We start from the raw sequence: 16,760 nt of genomic DNA on the forward strand, positions 1-16,760 counted from the left end.
GATAGATAGACTGATGATAGTGAAGATAGATAGACTGATGATAGTGAAGATAGACATTGACGATAGTGAAGATAGACAGACAGATGGCAGGTAGATACACTGCCAGGTAACCACGTCAGGTGAGTCATTATTGATTAGTCTACCTGGATCGATATAACGAACTTGGGGGTGGGGAGAGGGGAGGGGAGGGGAGGGGAGGAGAGGGGAGGAGAGAAGGGGTGGAGGTGTGGAGAGGGAGGGGGAGGGGTGTAGAAGGGAAGGGGAGGAGAGAAGAGGAGAGGAGGGGTGGAGGTGGGGAGAGGGAGGGGGAGGGGGATGGAAAGGAAGGGAAGGGAAGGGGGATGGAAGGGAAGGGGAGGGGAGGGGAGGGGAGGGGAGGGGAGGGGAGGGGAGGGAAGGGGAAGGGAAGGGGGAGATGCATGAAGGTGAGAGGGAAGAGGTGGGGAGGGGAAGGAGGGAGAGGGAGGAGGTGGGGAAGGGAAGGGAAGGGGGAAATAGTGGATGATGGAGAGGGAGAGAGAAGGGAGAGTGGGAAGGAGGGGAGAGGGAAAGAGGGAGAGTGTGAGGGAGGAAGAAAAATGAATGGGGGAGGAGGGAGGGGAGGGAGGAAAAAGGAGGGGATGGAGGGGAAGTGAGGGGGTGTGGGAAGGGAGGAGGGGCAGAGATAAAGATGGAGGATGGGAGGAGAAAGGAAAGGTCTGAGGGAGGAAGGGAGGAGGGAGGGAGAGAGAGAGAGAGAGAGAAGGGGAGGGGGGGGGTTAAGTCGACCATTTCTAAACATGAAGGAAAAACTGAGGAAACGGATAGAGAGAGAGAGAGAGAGAAAGAGAGAGAGAGAGAGAGAGAGAGTTATCCAACATGTTATCAGATTTGGAGAGACAAAGTTATGGTGTGAGAAATGGAACGCGAGGAAGAAAGTGAGAGAGTGAGTGAGAGTGTGTGAGAGAGAGAGGCTGCCAGGCGTAGGAGGCAGCCGACGTGGGGTTACTGTCTGGCTTTGACCCCTACCTACCTACCTGCCTAACCCACCTGCCTGCCTACCTACCTGTCTATCTACTTACATATCCTGTCTACCTGCCTACCTACCTACTTACCTACCTACCGACCTACCTGCCTGCGTACTTACCTTCTTGCCTACATACATAGCTTACCTGCCTGCCTTCATACCTACCCACTTCCTTCCTTACCTACCTACCTACCTACCTTTCTACCTACGGTACATAGCTTATCTGCCTGACTTCCTACCTACCTACTTACATATCTAACTACCTACATAGCATATCTGCCTGACTTCCTACCTACCTACCTACCTACCTACTTCTGCTCTTTATCTATCTACCTACTTACCAACCTACTTCCCATCATACCTCCCTCCCTACCTCCCTAAGTACCTATTAAACTTCCTGTCCACCTTCATTTTTACCTTACTACCTACCTACCTACCTGCCTGCCTGCCTGCCTGCCTACCTACCTACCTACCTACCTACCTACCTACTTACATCAGCAAATTATCTAACCCTCGCCTAGGTTTACTTTTACCTAGCCTGTCTACCTTTCTTTATAGTTACCTACATTTTAATTTACCTACCTACATACCTACTTACCTTCCTTCTCACCTACCTACACTTTCAGACAACGGAATTACCTACCTACTCACCTACCTACCTACCTATCTACTTATTTATCTGCCTACCTACCTACCTACCTGTCTACTAAGCTACTTACCTACTACCTACCTGCTTACCTACCTTCCTCCTCCCTCCCTCTTCACCATCTTTTTCCCTTCTCCCTCCTCCCTCCCCCCTTTCAATTACACGTTCACTCCCACGCTCCTCTCTCTCTCTCTCTCTCTCTCTCTCTCTCTCTCTCTCTCTCTCTCTCTCTCTCTCTCTCTCAACATTTTTCCTAAGAAGGGAGGAAATGAGGATAAAAGGTGAACACACACACACAAACACACACACACACACACACACACACACACACACACACACGAGTACGACAACAATCTCTCTCTCTCTCTCTCTCTCTCTCTCTCTCTCACACACACACACACACACACGAGTACGACAACAGTCTCTCTCTCTCTCTCTCTCTCTCTCTCTCTCTCTCTCTCTCTCTCTCTCTCTCTCTCACACACACACACACACACACACACACACACACACGAGTACAACACTCTCTCTCTCTCTCTCTCTCTCTCTCTCTCTCTCTCTCTCTCTCTCTCTCTCTCTCTCTCACACACACACACACACACACACACACACACACACATACACATACACACGAGTACATGTCTCTCTCTCTCTCTCTCTCTCTCTCTCTCTCTCTCACACACACACACACACACACACACACACACACACACACACGAGTACAACACTCTCTCTCTCTCTCTCTCTCTCTCATACACACACCTCTTCGCTTCAAAACACGCTTCTCAAAAAAAAGATGACATTTTCAAACTCCTCCGTCAGTGTTCAAAACAGCGACCTATATTTGGGGTGGAAGGTTTATGCGGACATTTTTTACTCCCAGTCTCTTTTCATTTCATTTTTAGGAAGGGGGCCGACTCCCGATGATTTATGGTGGGGATCACGCCTCCCAAATATCGCAATACGAATGAGAGTCCATAGTACGGCATGTGTCAAGATATTAAAGTCATACCTGAGTCTTTGCACTACCTGAGAATTTTTTATTTGGCGAAAGGGGTTAAAACACCAAAGAACTGTGAATGGATATTATGTATAGGGAATGGCCTCCCCCGTAACCCAGAAAAAATCAATTGGGAAGGTCCTTTAATTCCACGTGTTAAAGAGCGCGCACGCAAGCACCCACGCATGCACGTACAGTACACACACACACACACACACGCAGGCTGAATCTCGCGCAAAAGGTATAGAGGGAGTTGCCGAAAGATACCATCCACCTTTGTAGAATATCCGCAGGTAACAAAATAAGAAGGAGTGACTGGGCTCAGGGGATGTATTGAAATAAACAAAATCTCTCTCTCTCTCTCTCTCTCTCTCTCACACACACACACACACACACACACACACACACACACACACACACACAAGGGAGAGTGGTGTTAGGTGGAGGGCAGATGTAACCTTAAACAACGCTAATGAGAGCGAAACACCTGAACACACAATCCAACACCCCACCGAGGCCAACTGGACATTACAACAACGATTACTATCTATCTATTGCCAGACGCCTTAATCCTGTAAGGGGTGGCCACAAACAAATCGCCTCCATTTCGCCCTGTCCCCCGCCATTTCATTGCCCTGCTCCCAGCTCACACCCCTCTCTCTCATATACCTCTCCACTCCATCCCTCCATCTCATCCTTGGCCTCCCCCATTTTACCTGGTGGTAAATAGTGGCCATCATCATCCACTTACTTGATGTAGTGCTGCCTGCTTCTTCCTTCACCTTTATCGTTCTTTTTCTTTCTCTACCCTCATCTCATTTTATTTCTCCCATCCTTCCTGTTACCTTTTGCTATTCTTCTTTTTACTTTAGGTGGTTCTACACTGAGTGGCAAGCCTAAAGGTTTCCTGTAACCCAGGAAACCGTTCAAAACGCTGGGTGGTAACCATATAACTACATAACAGGGTGATGTGGAGCCAACTATGGTGCCCCTGTTAACTGGGTAGAGAGACGCAAATGCGGCGTCCCTCCAGAAACTAAACTTCCACACTCTTCCCTGCGTCTTGGTGCTGCAGGGCGCTGTCTACCGCAAGGGAACATCGGTTTACTGCAGAGGATGATCCTGCAGGGGCACCTGCTTGCCTGCGATTGATGGATCTGCCCAGCCAGACAGACCAAGGTTAACCAAAAACAACACCAACAACAACAACCCGTTCTCCTCTAATTGGCCTAAAATTGCCATCTCTCTATCTTGAATACTGAGCTGAAACAAGAAATGAACACTAGGATGCGATGCTAGTGTACTAAGTGTACCAGATTTCATCCACGACATCAAAAAGGTAGCTACAGTGAATGAGTGGGTGAATGAGTACCCGGTAAGTGAATGAGTGAGTGAGTAAGCGAATGTGTGAATGAGTGAGTGGGTGAGTGAGTGAGTAAGCGAATGTGTGAGTAAGTGAATGAGTGAGTGAGTGAGTGAGCAAGCGAATGTGTGAGTGAGTAAGTGAATGAGTGAGTGAGTGAGTGACACGGTTAGCAACACACAGGATTTTGCTGCCCCTGTGCGTGTGGCAAAAATACCTCATGAGACTGAAGGACATAAATAGCACTGATGAGATCGAGAAGGCTTGAACACACACACAATCGAACACCACCAAGGCCTGCCGGACATAACAATTATTACTGTACCACTTCAACTACTTCATTATTATTATTATTATTATTATTATTATTATTATTATTATTATTCATTCCACTCGTCTTACTCTTGCTACGTCCATACAGATTTATTCAGCTAAGAAGCCCTCTCTAGTAGTAAAAAATAATAATAATGCTGCTACACCTAACCCAAATATGTCTTTGAAGGTAGCCAAAAAGTAATTAAAATAAAAAAATATCACGGGACTGAAGCAGTATATAGTAGTAGTAGTAGTAGTAGTAGTAGTAGTAGTAGTAGTAGTGGTGGTGGTAGTAGTAGTAGTAGTAGTAGTAGTAGAAGAAGTAGTAGTAGTAGTAGTAGTAGTAGTAGTAGTAGTTGTTGTTGTTGTTGTTGTTGTTGCTGTTGTCGTTGTACTGTATCGTAATAGCAGTAATAGTAATTGCTGAGGCAGTAGTAGTAGTAGTAGTAGTAGTAGCAGCAGTAGTAGTAGTAGAAATAGTAGTAGAAGTACCGTAGTAGTAGTAGTAATAGAAGTACCGTAGTAGTAGTAGTAGTAGTAGTAGTAGTACTTGTTGTTGTTGTACTGTATCGTAACAGTAATTGCTGAGGCAGTAGTAGTAGTAGTAGTAGTACCAGTAGTAGTAGTAGAAATACCGTAGTAGTAGTAGTAGTAGTAGTTTTTGTTGTTGTTCTGGCCCCAGGCTCACTTGAAACATGAACCCAGTAGACTACAGGCTGCATGTGCCCCTCTCCTGCAGTCCACCACCCTCCTCTCGGTGGAAGAGGAAGGTGGCGGAGGTTTAAGTATCAGGGCAGTGCATCCGGCCAGTCATATCCGTGCCACTGCAAGAAGGCGACCCTCTGAGGCAGCACATCCTTGAATGGGTTAAATAGCACTAATGAGAGCGTTAAGGCCTGCGCACACCCCACCACACAGCACCAAGGCCGACCGTACGTACTGACAATTAAAACAATCACTGTCGCTTGTAATTCTTGTTGGGCTACCTGAATTAAATAAACACTCATATTCTCTCTCTCTCTCTCTCTCTCTCTCTCTCTCTCTCTCTCTCTCTCTCTCTCATTTTTTCGTCCACCTTGTCTCTTAACCCCTTCCGTCTCCTCTCTCTCTCTCTCTCTCTCTCTCGTTATATTTTTCTCGGCCATTGTTCAATTCGGCCTCGTGGGTCACAAGTGCAACACGTCACGTTCGGGAACTATTGTGATCGAGTTTGGGAGGATTCGGTTCGACACTGTGTTTCGTCTCTCTCTCTCTCTCTCTCTCTCTCTCTCTCTCACTACTATGCTGAGCTAGGAGTCTTGGGTGTTGAGAATTATTGTGCTCGTGTGTGTAGCGAGAGGATCGAGGTTGGAAGATTTGGCGAGAGGCTGCGTTTCGGCTTTCCTGTCACTTTACCTTCCTTTATATTTCCTTTTTTTTTCCCCCTCTTCATCAACCTAACCCTCGCACGGTCGAACCAACTCTAGCACTTTATCCGGGTATACAGGAGACAACATGGTACACTTAAGTATGGACTGAAGTATACGAGAGGGCGTGCTCAGAACATCTCCAACATTCCATTATCTATTTCATGTAGGATAATTTTCATCAGGTGGGGGTGAGTCATGGGACAGAAGAGTTGGTGTAAATACAGTCTAGATTAAGCGGTTCTGCCAAATACTTCACTCCTGCTGCCTCGTACGGTTTTATGCTGCCAAGGTGAGATTTTTGTTTTTAATTAGAAGGCTTAGATTTTGTCTTAATTAACCCTTTCAGCAACAGATCTTAACTCATCATCATCACCATTATCATTATCATCGTCATCATCATCATCTCTTTTTTCACGCCTATGGGTGGGGTGAGATGGGGTTCAGAAAGCAAGGAAAGTAAGATGAATAAAGAAAGGAGAAAGACAAACAAAGGTGAAGTATAAATTAAGTATAAATAAAGAAAAATGAAAGTATAAATGAATAATGAAAGACAACATGACAGGGAGGAAACTACCGTTAATCTAGAGTTTGTTCACTGAAATGTACCCCAAAGAACATCACTCACAGTTCAATCCACCGGAACCTTTGTGATCACTACAATGAACAAATAAGACATCGCAGTGACTGAGTTAATCTTTTGTCTTTTTTTCCTCCATTTAAAACGCACTCCTCCAACCCTTTATTATCTCATGAGAGGTGTAAGGGCCCAGGGCTAGGCTACTTAAGATGGGTGACCAGTTGCTCCCCCGAGTGGCATCAGGCTGTGAGCAATAAACCCCCCCAAAAAATCTTCAGGTGTCAGGCTGTGAGCAATAAACCCCCCCAAAAAAATCTTCAGGTGTCAACTTCAAAGGCCACATCTGACTCCATAGGTTAACCCACTACACCAGCATGTTTACATTTAATCATATGGTTCCGGTTCAACGTAGGGAAGTACGGTAAATGGTTTCCTGGCCTACAAGAAACCACTGCCTTGTTACTCAGTGCAGAATCACCTTAAAGTAGCACTATATCAAATGAGGAAATGGTGGGGGCCCAAAACCTAACATTATATATAGATAGATAGATATAGATAGACAGACAGACAGATAAACAGATAGACAGATTGAGAAAGAGAGACAGATTGAGAAAGAAAGACAGATAGATTCAAAATACCGTACATTTCTTCTTTGCGAACGTATGTTTTCAAAAAAATCATTAAAAGTTAAAATTATTCTTATTTAATGAATGCAAAAACATGTTCTGTTCCCGTACAATCAAAACGAGTGACCTACATCAATACACTTCATATTTACTTATTTTGCCGTATCACCTAATAATTCTTACCTAATTAATGCAGAAAATATATTGTTTCATCAATTGTTTTTCTTCCTGCATAAAATAATAATAAAAATAATAATAATAATAATGAAAATAATAATAATAATAATGCACTACGGTACAACTGCTACCTCTTTACAACACGTTTGTCCAATTACCTTCTACGCTGGCTCCTCTGACAGGTAAAATCGTCTGACCTTACCTGGAATAAAACCCTACAATTGTTCCCATGACGAAAGACTTAATTTACCTCTCCAGCCACAGTCGTCACGCCACTTTTATTTTACTCTCCCTTCCACCAAGACGATTTTACCTGCTTTAGGGGAGTTTTAGTAGTATCTGTAGTAGGAATTAGCCCCGGGTTCATCTGAAACGTTAACCCACAGGATTGCACGCTGAGGCTATCCTCCTGAAGGCCACTATCCTATTTGCAGGGGGATAGAGAGAGAGTTGAGCGTTTTGGAGGCAGTTGAGCGTTTTGGAGGCAGTTGAGAAGCGTTTTGGAGGGAGTTGAGGAGCGTTTTGGAGGGAGTTGAGGAGCGTTTTGGAGGGAGTTGAGGAGCGTTTTGCAGGGAGGAATGGTTTGGAGGGAGTTGAGAAACGTTTTGGAGGGAGTTGAGAGTTTTGGAGGCAGTTGAGAAGCGTTTTGCAGGGAGTTGAGGAGCGTTTTGGAGGCAGTTGAGAAGCGTTTTGCAGGGAGTTGAGGAGCGTTTTGGAAGGAGGAATGGTTTGGAGGGAGTTAAGGAATGGTTTGCAGGGAATTGAGGAGCGTTTTGGAAGAAGTTGAGAGTTTTGGAGGCGAGGAGCGTTTTGAAGGGAGTAGAATGGTTTGCATGGAGCTGAAAGGCGTTTTGGAGGGAGCTGAGGAATGGTTTGAAGGGAGCTGGGGAGCGTTTTGGAGGAAGCTGAGGAGCGTTTGTTTTACCAGGCAGCTCCACCGCCCAATATTACAGATGCCACCACTTGAGGGCACCCCTATTGAACACCAACACAGGTTAATCAGAGCTATACGTTGATCATCCTAAAACACCCGCAGTTCCAAACACGTCTCAAAAAAAAAAAAAAAAAAAAAAAAAAGAATCGTAAAGTGACAGGAAGAAAATTTTAATACATTCTCGCACTCATGGGTTAAATATTACAAAAAAAAAAAAAAAAGTGATATTTTTTTTCCGAAACCCCTGTCTCTTAATTAGACTTGATTAATTAATGCAAAAAGATGTCTGATTTAATCTTACCAGCCTTTCTTACAACATTAAAACTAAACATACAAATACACGATGCCAGTAAACATTTTCTTTATACTTAGGATTAAAATCATGTTCTTAATATCCCACTATAATTCTTCTTTATAAATTATGCAATATTATGTCCGCCTTGATCTTTCATAACTAGTCCTGCATAAAAAACAAACAGGCCTTAACTGAGGTGAGTAAAAATTGTCTACCATTCTATCACATAATTTACCGTATTCCTATTAAATGCCGAGGCGTTTGATCCGCCGAACATGTGTTAAAAACAAACCTTGAGATCCGTAAAAAGTAAAATTGTCACATAATTATTCCTGTTGATAAATGCAGAAATAATCCGCTGGTTTTACCTTTTTAACGTTCCTTCCTGTAGCTCTTAAAAAAAATATATATATATACCGGTATAATTTTTTTTCTATCTGAAATAACACCTCTCTTATGACGTTATTTTGTGTTATTTTTTATCCCCAGACGATTATAATAACCAAAGAAATTTGATCTTGAATTAAAGAGGTTAATAAAAACTATACAGAACCTTACAATACCTTTTTTATTACTTTAACCTGGCCTAAAATTGCCATCTCTCAATCTTGAATGCCGAGATGTAAAACAGTCGCGAAGAAGTGGTATGGAAGAGATGTAGAGCCGTAGAGTCGTCTTTTGCCTCCACTGACTTAAGTGAAACGAACTGCCAAAGGACGAAATCGGGGCCAAGTTGCAGTGAAAAGAGTATAGTTCAAAATTCCTCTCCAAAGCTGAATTCAACCGTTTGATGGTAACAAATAATAACTTGAAGATACCGTTCGCAGCCTAATCGGTTTGAAATGATTAATGCCAGATACCGCCAGAAAATTAGGTCCACTCATACTAGTACTCATTATTTTGTATGACCACAATAAAAACAGGAATACGAATAAAAAATAAAAAGACTTGGAGTGAAAATAGATGAAAACCGGATTAATTTCTTGTTCAGCCTTGGCCGAAAGAGTCAGTAGCCGAGATTGCGCAACAACAGACTGACTGGCTGACCGAAGGCGCTGGAGACAATTAAGTGAGAGAGAGAGAGAGACCAATATAGTCTCTCTCTCTCTCTCTCTCTCTCTCTCTCATACCGAGAATGAGTCTTAAAAGCTACCAATGCAGAAACTCAGTCATTTGTACACACACACACACACAAAGAGCAAGTTCCATCACGTACATTAATTCTCATGGCTATCAAAACACACACACACACACACACACACACACACACACACACACACACACACACACACACAGCCTCCTGGTTATCTATATAATGTTACATGGATGCATCACGCACAAACTGGCGCTGATTACAAGCATAAATGTTGGCTACGTGACATCCACACACACACGCACACACAGACAGGTAAGGATCTATAATAGGCCTATTTCAGTGAGAGCTAGCCTAGTACGGTACATGAAGTTTCGCGCGCATAACAAACGTAAATATATAGAAATGGACGATAAAATAATAAAAGAAGACAGGACATAACGAGCCCAACTCAGTCCTGTAAAAATGCAATTAGGAGGAGGAAATTTTTTTCTTTAGTTAGGTTAGGTTAGGTAAGGTTACATCAGGTTGGGTTGGGCTGGGCTGGCTTGGGTTGGGTAAGGTTAGGTTAGGTTGGGACGGGATGGGCTGGGCTGGGTTGAGTTAGGTTAGGTTAGGTGAGGTTGAGTTGGGTTAGGTTGGATTTGTTTGGCTAGGTTAGGTTAGGTTAAGATGGGTTGCTGCTTGCTAGGATGGGCTAGGTTAGGGAATAGTGATTATCAGGCTAAGATGTACTGGGTCATGATTACACTAAGTCTTAAGCTAGGTTAGGGTGGCTAAGATAAGAGGCTCGGTTGGGTTAGGTTGGTTTTCAAGGACCAGGTTGACTAGGAGACTGTTGCTAGGTTTTGGCGGGAAATTATAGGTCAAATTTCGTCTTAACTTGCACTGAAACTTATAGGGTGGTCTGGCTATGAAGATAAACTCTCTCTCTCTCTGCACAGTATGTGTGTGTGTGTGTGTGTGTGTGTGTGTGTGTGTGTGTGTGTGTGTGTGTGTGTGTGTGTGTGTGTGTTCATTACCGAAGAATTACATCCATACCATTTCCTTATGTATGTACACTTTCAAAATTACTGTACATTGGTCTGCTGTACTAGTCACGAAGGCTAAGAGAAATTGCACGTTAACTCCTTCATCCCCACGAAGTAATTTTTATTTTTATATATTTTTAACTGTTTTACCTCTAGATTCTTTCATTCAAATTTTTTTTCACTGAAAGGGTAAGATACAGCCTTACAATACTCTGTTCACTTTAACCAGGCTCAAAATAGCCATCTCCAGTTTCAGCATTCAGGTGTAGCAATAGATTAACATCAGAATATAATGCCAGTCACGAAGAAGTGCTGTGGGAAGGATGTAGAACCGAAGCACTTTTTTGGGGGGGCCATTGGGTTAAGGTAAATAAGCTGCAAAAGGACAAAAATCTCCGCCTATACTCTTTTCACTCCAAACTGGCTCAAACGGTCATCTCTCCACCTTGAGTACTCAGCTGTAACGATGGATTAACACTAAAGTACGATGCTAGTCACGAAGAAGTGCTGCGGGAAAGATATAGAGCCGCAGCATTGTCTTTTTCTACCACCGAGCTATGTGAAATAAGCAAAAGACGAAAATTTGGGCCAAGTTAAGGTGAAAAGAGTATATCTCTCTATAACGTGGATTTCTTAAGCTATTTATAATCATGTACACCAGTAAAAATAACTATATAATAATAATAATAATAATAATAATAGCAGTAGTAGTAGTAATATAATAATAATAATAATAATAATAATAATAGCAGTAGTAGTAGTAATATAATAATAATAATAATAATAATAATAATAATAATAATAGCGGTAGTAGTAGTAATATAATAATAATAATAATAATAATAATAATAATAATAATAAAGAAAAAACGCGCTCAGGGTGAGGGGGTTAATACTTAGGCATGTATTCTCACCGGTTAAGGAAGTTCCCTAACACCTGTTTCTACGCGATTTATTATGTTTATTACACATTACTCTCCTATTGTGTCAAATCCTTCGAATATCGCCATACTCTGCATAAATAACAAACAAACAAAAGATTTTAACTAGACCAAGAATAAATCGCTGAGGTGAGGGTGCTAGGGTCTTAATGGGATGCAGGACATGGCATATTAGTGTCCAGATTAATTAAAGATCAAGGCAGCCGAGTCGGGTAATGATGCTCCCTAACACCTCTTCCTTAGCGATTTATTTTTGAATATGGCTAGTTAATATCCTTTCGTACCTTACTGATGCAGAGTATGGTGATGTTAGGAAGATTAATATAGGCCTAACACAATACGACAGTAAGCTCCCTAACATCTCTTCCTTAGCGACTGATTTGGGGATATGGGTGATTAATATCCTAGCGTACCTTACTTTTGCAGAGTATGGTGATTTGAGATTTATATAACAGAATAGGGGAGCAAGGTGTAATAGGGAAAATAAATCGCTTAGGAAAAGGTGTTAGGGAGAATAGAAGCCCTGGAGCTATTATTGCCATACTTCTCTCACAATAATAATAATAATAATAATAATAATAATAACAATATACTCCCTTCATCTTAACTTGGCCCTAATTCTTGCCCTTACGCTGCCTATTTCAAGTACCTCAGTGACAAGACCATACTACGGCACTACACTCCTCCCACAGCACTTCTTCGTGACTAGCATCATTTTCTATTGTTCTTATAGTGCTAAAATCTCAACGTTCATGATGGAGAGATGGCAATTTTAGGCCAAGTTAGAGTGAAATGAGTATAGTTTAAAATTATCTTGACTTTCTGCGCTCGATCGGACGGGTTTTTTCGGCCTAAGGTCAAGGGTCACATAAGGAGACTCCCTAACACCTATTCCTTAGCGATTTATTTTGAACATGGCTGGTTAATATCCTCCTGTACGTTGTGTGTGCAGAGTATGGCAATGTTAGAAGGATTTACATGACAGAACAGTAAGATGTAATAGAAAAATAAATCGCTTACGAAAAGATGTTAAGAGAATACAGACTAGGAAGAGTACAGTAAGGTGTAACAGAAAAAATAAATTGCTTAGGAAAAGGTGTTAGGGAGAATAAGGCCCAGGACTAGATCAAGATCTCTTGATCTTGGCCCAGAAGAGGTCATAGTGGTATTTACAGTGCTGAATAAAATATATAACAACAGAACAGTATGGTGTAATCATAGAAAAATAAATCGCTTAGGAAAACGTGTTAGGGAGTAACGAGCCTAGTGGTATTTACAGTGCTGATTATATATATATATATATATATATATATATATATATATATATATATATATATATATAAAACACAACAGTATGGTGCAATCAAAAGGAAAAATAAATAAATCGCTTAGGAAAAGGTGTTAGGGAACATACGGGCATAGATGAGGTCATATTGATGTTTACAGTGTTGTGATGTTGACCTTAATTCTGGAAAAAATAAAATAAAATAAAAAATAAAAACATCTTTGGTTTCTTAACAACTACTAGCTTACTCCACTGTACTTAAAATTTCTCTCTAGATGGAATGGATGGATGGATGGATAGATAGACAGATAGATAGACACACACACACACACACACACACACACACACACACACACACACACACAGACGGAGACAGATAGACATATGGAAAGACAGATAGATGGATGCACAGGTAGACAGAGAGATTAATGGATGGATAGATAGACAGAGATGGAACGATGACGACAGATACTGACAGATATAGTGTGTGTGTGTGTGTGTGTGTGTGTGTGTGTGTGTGTGTGTGCCCAGTCTACCCCAAATAACCAACACAGAAGCATCAAACTTCATAATATATATATAGCCTATATATATGGCTTAATCTTATACAAAAATGAGTTCATGTTAGATTACTCTCTCTCTCACTTAAATCATTCCAATATCGCCATACTCTGGATAGATAACGTGCAAAAGAAGATTAACCAGCCATATCTAAAATTAAATCGCTAAGGAACAGGTGTTAGGGAGCTTCCTTAACTGACAAGAATACAGGCAGCTAATTAAACCTACCTACCTGCCCTAACCTAATCTCATCAAGGCTTGCCTGTCCTAACCTAGCCTAACCTAACCTAACTAAGCAGACTTCAAACATAACCTACCTTAACCTAACCTAACCTTGCCTAACCTGATCAAGCTTAATCTACATAAAACCAAACCTAATCAAATCTAGCCTACTCCCTCTTAACGTCGCCATCTTTAAACCCTTTTCGCCATCTTTAAACCCTTTTCGCCATCTTTAAACCCTTTTCGCCATCTTTAAACCCTTTTCGCCATCTTTTAACCCTTTTTAACATATCGTAAAACAGCGTAGAAAAATGTTCCGTTTTTTAATACGTAAACTACACTAAGAAAATGCTCGTTTTTTACAAGTCAAATCCTTTTAAAAATAAGGGAAACGAGTTGCCAGGAACATGGAAGACCAAGACGTAAAAATCGTTTAAGAATTACAAAAAGAAAAGCTGCTTACCTTGTTTGTTTTTGTTGTTTTATCCCAAATATTTTCATTCAGTCGTCACTTTAAGCACTATTGTTCACTCACATCTGAATGGACTATTGCACCTTGTGATTACACTCAACAATTATTTTTTCAGTTATTACACAACGATTGGGGAATTAATGACCACAGTGGCGAATGGGAAATGATTGTCACTTACTCGTAACCTAGAATTACCATGACAAAGCTTTCAGAGGGAGTTTATGTGGTGCAAGCGCGGGAGATCAACGCACTATACCTCCCACGTCTGAGGCTGGAGGATTACTGAAGATGTGGGCGGAGTCCGGAGTCGAGTTTCCGTCACTGTGGGACCGTTCGACAGTGAAAACTCGGCTCTTCAAAACTTTGGCTCCACAAGTAACCCCACAACTTATAACATTCTAACAATCAGTTAAATAATATCCGGAGGCATTTTCTATGTAAATTATATTCCTATAGTTATTTGCTGTCTAAATACATAAGTCTGTCAAAATTACTGCGCCGAAAGACATTACAGTATTGGGCAAGGAAAGAAACGAAGGAAGGGGGAGGGAGGAGGAGGAAAGACAGGAAGGAGGAAAGGAGGGAAAGACACGAAGAAGGGGAGGAGGTGGGGAAGAGGAGAGGAGAGACGAAGGAGGGAGAGAGAGGAAAGACACGAAAGAGGAAGGAGGGAGGGAGAGGAGGATGGGAGGAGGGCTGAGTACAAAGGAGGGAGGAAACGATATTCACTGAGGGAGGAATGAAGGAAAAAGATACAACTTGAGGGAGGAGAGGACTGAGAGCGAGAGGGAGGGAGCAATACCAATATTTACTTTTTATTTTTATCCCTGTGATGCTTTGGATTATTTGGCTTTACTGTTTGGCTGCGGTGTTGGAGAGGGACGCCTTCATGTGGTGGCACCAATATAGCCGGGTGGTGGAGCTGCCCGGTTATACAAACGTGCCTCAACTCTTCCTGTTCCCTGCGAAAAGAATGGGTTAAGGCAACTCCAGCCTGCAGTCCACCTGGTTCACATTCTCAGAAGAACCTGGGGTTGACATTACAACAAAAACAACAGCAACAAAATCAACAACAGCCACTACTACTACAACCGCTACTACTACTAAATAATAATAATAATAATGATAATCATCATCATCATCATCATTCATTCATCATCCAATCCTACGTTGCTCGATGAGGAGCGTAGGAGACCGGGGCTAGGCAAATTGGTGCTGACATTTAAGATGAGAGTGACCAGCCTCACTCATCCCTGAGTGGCATTACGTGAGCAATAAACCCCAACCACCCCCTGGATACACAGGCTCAATCCAATTGGAGCTCCGTAATTACTCACTAAAACACCGGAGCTAAATTTTGGTTATATGGTAACCACCCAGCGTAGTAAACGGTTTCCTGGTGTACAGGAAACCATTTGGCTTGTCACTCTTATAGAGTCACCCACAGGCAGAAGGAATAGGTAAGAATGAAGGAAAGAAAGACAGAAGAGGGAGTGTAAAGTCACCCATAGGAAGAAGGACGAGGAAAGAATAAAGTAGGGAAAGAAAGAAGATGAAGGAAGGAAAGCAGGGAGAGGAAGGGGCAGGCATCCGAGAGCAGCACTACATCGAGTGAGTGGATAGTGAGCGTCCCCACCTACCACATAATAATAATAATAATAATAATAATAATAATAATAATAATAACGAAAAAATGTCCAATGACAATTTTGATAAAGAAAAAAAATTCCCACAGTCATTGCCTACTAGCAGCGAAGGTACAAAGAGACCTTGAAGTCAAGGTCACTGATCTTGTGCATGTCACCTTAGGTCATCGCAGTCTACAAGTCCTTCATGGGAAAAAAGGTGACATCAGGAATACCTGGAAAAGCCCCGTCTTAACATTTCCGTGTTCCGGGTATTATCTGGAGATCCAGCTGTCGGATTGCCGCCATATTTAACCAAAGGAAATGGACAGCTGGCCGACTAAGCTGACCAACTTTAAGGGCTCTAGGACAAATAGCCTTTGAAATATCGCAGTTTTAAAATAAGAGTAATAATAATACTGATAAGAATAATAAAACTACCCACAGGGATTGGGAAGATTTAATAATAATAATAATAACGATACAACTACTAACCCCTTCAGCACGAGGACGTATTTTGAGATTATTCCTGCTACCTCTACACGATTTTATTCAGCCAAGGCGAGACTTTCAAACTGGTGGGTTAGATACAGCCTTCATAACCTCTCTTACTGTAGTGTGTTTAACCTGGCAAAGATCCCTAACCCCTTTCGGCTCAGTGGCTGGCCAAGTGTAGTCTAGATTGGAGGGGTGATTTGACTAGTAACCAAGGAGATTCATTTCCACCTCATCAATAAGCCCCACTGAAACTAAGGCAACCACAAGTGATGGCCATGTGTAGACTGGAGGGCTGATTTGACTAGTAACCAAGGAGACTCGTTCCCCCCTTATAACTAAGGCTCATTGCCTAACGCAGCCACAACTCAGTATCTGAATTGCCAGCATGGACCAGTTCCGTTGCATAAAGGCAAAAATAAAATACAAACAGGTTACAGACACCATTGTACTAGAGTTGACTTATTATTAATTTTAATTTTTTTTAGCAGAATTAAATCGTCCCTTGTAACCTGAAATAAAAAACGAAGTTATATATTCCTGGCAAAAAAAAAAGTTATTCCAATAAGAAAAATAAGAATAAAGTTATCGTGATAGTACTGATGTGTGCCTTCCGTTTTTCGGTCATAGAAAATGGTATGACGTCAGTGGAAACTAACTGCATTGCTGGTCATTCCACTGCCTACGA

Source organism: Coenobita brevimanus, chromosome 53, assembly GCF_032717465.1.
Source record: "Coenobita brevimanus isolate Jiangsu-jjx chromosome 53, ASM3271746v2, whole genome shotgun sequence".
Lineage (NCBI taxonomy): Eukaryota > Metazoa > Arthropoda > Malacostraca > Decapoda > Coenobitidae > Coenobita > Coenobita brevimanus.